Genomic DNA, 5,429 nt, shown 5'->3' on the forward strand with positions numbered 1-5,429 from the left:
AACCAGTGCATTCTGAATTATCTACACCCCTTGGATTCTCTGACAATAATTAATACAATGGCAAGCTGCTGTTTCCAGCCCTGACGAGACATGAGCTCGACAACATAAAAGCCTGAGTTATACTTAGTTGCACGAGGGTGTCGCAGAGCAAAGAAAATTGCAGATCTACAAGCTCACGACGAGCAGCGCCGAGAGGCGCGGTGGGCTTGCATATCTGCTATTGATGGTGCGAGACACCTGCATGCAAGTGAGTATAAATCTCATTCCGAGGGCTCTCGAGGAGAAATTACCACCGGTGATCGGTAAGGTCGTAGACAGCACCGGCCACTAACGACCGGCCGGGGTCATATCGTGCCAGCGTCAGGTCTGAGATAAAGGTTCTTCGTAGAGTCCTGTTAACATCACCTGGTTATTACTCACATCATTACACCATAAATGTGAGGCTCTGGAATATGTCAAGAACAATATGAACACAGCCCCGACTGCAGATATACACAGACTTTTACTGCGCTGACTGTTCCATATATCAGAGACATTCATTAATATGCCACATGATGTTGCACCGGCAGTATAAACCGTAGTGCACTGTAAAAACCCTCTGTGTTACTCTGGCTTCGAGGGAGTGCTAGTGTAACCAAATGGGCCCCGCGTGGGTCCATTTGGTTACATCTGTACTCTCTCGGTGTTGAATTACCGCTAAGGATTCCGCAGCGTACGTGTGCCGGCCAACTCAATGGTAAAGCACAGGCAGTGATGCAGGGTTTCTTCACTAGCGTATAACACGATTTAATAGGAAATGGTATAACCATAATACAGTGCATAAGTCATGTGCCACCTTCACACATGCTGTATGGCATGTCTGTACAGTATGTACTGTTGTATATGGAACAGATAGAGGAAGGTTATTTACATCTATGCTCCATGCAGTTTGAACTTTGAAACAATAACAAAAGGAAAAATTGAAATAATGTCTTCGTTGTATTTACAGGTCAACTGAACGGACAGACACTGTACACTATTTCAAAGACTTGTCATCACTCAATCATATTGGTACGTCTAGTTTGGGAGGATGGTACTCTTTTAAAAAAAAAACATTTTATAGCAAAGCGTTCTCAACATCCATTAAAAGAATGTCACACTAATTTTAAAACCCACGCAGGAGGCATTGGCATCAACAGAAGCAAAGTGGATGAGTTTCTCTTCAACAGCTGTAATTTGTGTTTTCCAATCACCATGCTGATTTCTGCTCATTATGCTCTGGTTTCACACCGGTAAGTGAGCAAAGTTTGGATTGATTGACTCTAATTAACTAAAAAATGTTCCAAGCCATGGATTTATTATCATGCTAGCTAGCCACAAATGTCAGGGACTTTCACAAATTATTATCCTGTTAAGATAAATGTCTTTGGAATCAGAGGAGTGTGGAAACACAAGGAACATGTATTGTTTGTCTGAGGAATTAGTTTGGCATGTTTTCTGTGGACTTCCACATGGAAACCATGCATAGCTTACCGCTAGGCATGTTGACTGTAGGTATAGGCCCATATGGATATGCCATGGCGTTGTAAAATCGCAATCCTTTGGTGTGAAAACACGTTGGGGTGGGGACGGCTGCAAGTTTAACTCATACCCCATCGTATGACGGTGTCACTTGCCGACTTGATGGCAAGCGACACCATGGTACAGCACCACGGAGTATTAAATTAGGCTTTACTCTATTGAGCAGTGGAGAACTGCCTGGTCCACTCTTTGTTAACACAAGACCTATTCCCTGTTGTGTGCTCTAAAACTTGGCAGTATCTCCCTCATTGATATTTTAGACACAGTAGCACCTCTCTCAACTCACATTCTTTCTTTGACTCCATCGGCTCCGTGGCTCAAGTCCCCCTCGCTCATGAACAAAGAGAGAAGAGTGGACAGTGTGAATAGTCTTTTTCTTCTTCTTCTTTTTTTTTTACATGTTTATCTTTCAACCTGACGGCCCTACTTTGGTCATATACATATATATATACATTATGGCATTCACTTCTAGTCATTTTTACTAGTTGACTAGTTGCCTAGTTTACTAGTTGACTAGTTGCCTAGTTTACTAGTCGACTAGTTGTTATGTATTTTTTTTTATTTTTTGGAAATATATATTTGTACATTTAAAAACGGTGTACATTGGTGACTATAACTATAATCTACCTGATCTTGATCCTACAAAATCGGGGGAAAGAAACTAGTCCACTCGTACCAACTAATGTCGACTAGTGGATTTACTAGTTGACTAGTTGCTTAAAGCCCTAATATAATACAATCATACACTATGTATATATATATACTGTATACTTATATATATTATTTTTAAAACATATAGCCGATCTAGAATCTCACACCGCGTCGTGGATGCAACACATGGTGAGCTTGTAGATCAGCTATTTCCGGTGTGTTCCACGACACTCACTGTGACAAAGAAGTATTAAAATGGGGGCTTATAGGAGGGAGGTGGTCTAAAGCAAAAAGAAAGGAATCTCAAACAGACCTTCATTTAGCCTCCAAACACAAAACATTACTCTGATTCGCTCGGCTTCACACCAGCGATCAGAGGCGATCAGTGACGTGTGGCCAAGTGAGACGGGGCAGTGGTCCGCATGGGCGGCTCCTCCAGGCAGGAAAATTGGAAATCACGCTATCTGCAAAAAAAGTCTTTCCCATGCACCGTGTCTTAGCAAAACGAGACATTGATTAAAAAAAAAAGAGAGAGAGAGAAATAAAGTACTATAAACCTACTTTTATGTGTCACAGAATATAACAATAAAATGCTACAGTGAGGCATTCTCATCATCCCCCGAATACCCAGCCTGTAACATGGAAGAAAATACATCTTCTCAGTTGTCAAGTATAGCTCCCCCCATCAGTATTTGCACACACAGTCTACCCGCTTTAGAGCCGTTGCATGCAGGTGCGTATACTTTGAGGCGTGCCTGCAGATAAATGTGATGACATCCAGCTCTAGCTCACTTTCATTTATTTGGGGGATTGATTGGATGCAAGGAGAGGAGATAAATGTGTTGGGGAGGTGCCCTCATTTGACATATTGCCATATAACCACTAAAAAACTAGTAGACGGACCCAGCATCTTTCCTCTTCAAGGTGCTTTTAGATAGGGGAGGCAGTATCTTAGCAAGCCGCTGGTCTGAGACACCTTCTTATAGCACCATTAGGCTGGCCATATCCTGCATACTGGTGTCCACGGAGGATTCTCTATGTGCAAGAGTGCAGAGAGAGGTTTTAAAGAAACTCCCAATGTGTGAAAACGTGCCAATTAAAAAGAAAAGAAAATACATTAACACATTTTGGGCGGGAACCCCATTTGGTGTTTTAATCATTATGTTGTACTTTAGCCGTTGAAAAATAGCAGATCTACAAGCTCGTAGCGCGGCACTTAGCTTGTAGATCTGCTATTTTTGACAAATCGTGAAAATGTGGCGCAAATTTCGAATATATATTCTTTCAGAGCGAACATTTTTAACTCAAATCTTTGCTTCGGGGGGGGGGGGGGTCCCTGGAACAACATATTTTCAGATGGGGCTCGGCGGGCAATTACATATATTTTTGAGGGTCCTTGACATGAAAATGTTTGAGAACCACTGACATAGAAAACATTAGACATTTGTAGAATCGTCCTCAAGGCCTAAATGGGTTAAAACATTTAATTTTAACTAAGTTATTTGACATTTTCCCAGCGGGACGCACACGTTAATTCTTACAAGCAATCATCAATGCATTTTCAAGGCCATGATGACCGACCGGTATTAATACCCTGGGTTGTTGTTCCACACTGCCCCCCTCTGTCCCCGCAAGAAAAGGAGGCTTCTGACCTCTCCACAAGATATCTGCATCTCTATCAAGCAGACAGGGGACCACTGGGGCACAGGAAGAAACAACCAAACACTGGCATATATTGAATGAATGTCAAACATTAAAGGACCACTTCACCACTTTTCAACCTAGCTTCATATAATAGGTCCTCAGGATAAAATGGCACAATTTGTGTCTGTGTCTCATAGGAGGGCTGTGAGCAGTTCAGAAACCCGTCCACCAGTGACATCATTGATGGGGAATACAAGCTAATAGAAACTGCAGGCTTTCTATTCCTGAAAAGTTGCAATGCGAAAATGGAAGCCATCGTTCTCATGATAACAAAAATCTAAACATTTTTGTAAAAAAACAAAATCTTGTTTAAAAAAAAATCTACCTAACGATGATGTCACTGGTGGATGGGTTTCTGAACTGCCCACAGCCCTCCTATGAGACACAGACCGAGTAGAAAAAAATAGTGCCACTTTATCATGATTATTAGTGAGGACCTATTATATGAAGATAGGTTGAAAAGTGGTGAAGTGGTCCTTTAACTGTGAGACCACAAAGATCTGATTCTGAACGACTGTCAGGTGACAACATTCACACAAAAAAAGGCACAGTGTGTGTATGACCCTTTTCGATCGCCCGTGCTCATTTCCGCTTTGATGAAAACGGCAAAGGCTTCAAATACAACAACAATAACATCTTTGAAAAATCTTATCTTACCTATAACTTTCACTGTGTATATGGAGCAGATATTAGTGTTCTGTGTCATTAATATTGTGGGGTTGAAACATGATGAAACAAAAAAATCAATTTCCTCTAAATAGTACAGTAGGTGTGTTTCAGTTGAGATGCCAAATTGAAAGCAGTGTTTTCCCCAGGGTTCTTTTAGAAAGCCAGTGGATAGTGTGCACACTACAACATCCTTTTGTGCACACTATTTACCCCTGGATTGCTTCAGGCTAATGTCTCAATAATTTTCACTCCTTTTGCAGGTCCTTCCCACAAAGGACTTAACTAATGATCCATGGACAAAATGAAGCATTTAAATTTATTCATTAATCATTCATCTCCAGCTCATTGAAAATGCTAAACTTCCACAAAATTAAGATTGAATATTGAAAAGTGATTGAGGGAGACAGCGTTCAGAGAGCGAAGAGAGAGCGAGGGAGGGAGGGAGGGGAGCAGACGGCGAAAACAAAAACACGGGGCTCTTCTGGAAGAAGAGGGTATGTCTTCACATGGGTATATGGTCAAGGTGGACGAGGGGGTCCTAAGTGCTAGTTAAGGTCACGGGGGTTTCGCTAGTTGTAATTAGATCTCGGAATCTGGAGAAGCGTAGAATTTCTGTCAACACTGCCTGTAATTATTCTCTTTTCCAATTAATGGTGACATAGATTAATTATCTGATGAGGCAAAGCCAATTGCAATCATTCACCCAGCTAAAATTAGATCAGTCCTGACAGCAGCATGAAAGTCACCTGTTTCATTGTTATGGATTTGCTGCAAGTATTAAAGAGGAGAGGGACAGTGAAGCGTGCTGGTGGTAAGTAAGTTGTCTGGTTCAGGTGAATGTCCAA

The sequence above is a fragment of the Electrona antarctica genome, assembly GCF_951216825.1.
Source record: "Electrona antarctica genome assembly, chromosome: 19".
NCBI lineage: Eukaryota > Metazoa > Chordata > Actinopteri > Myctophiformes > Myctophidae > Electrona > Electrona antarctica.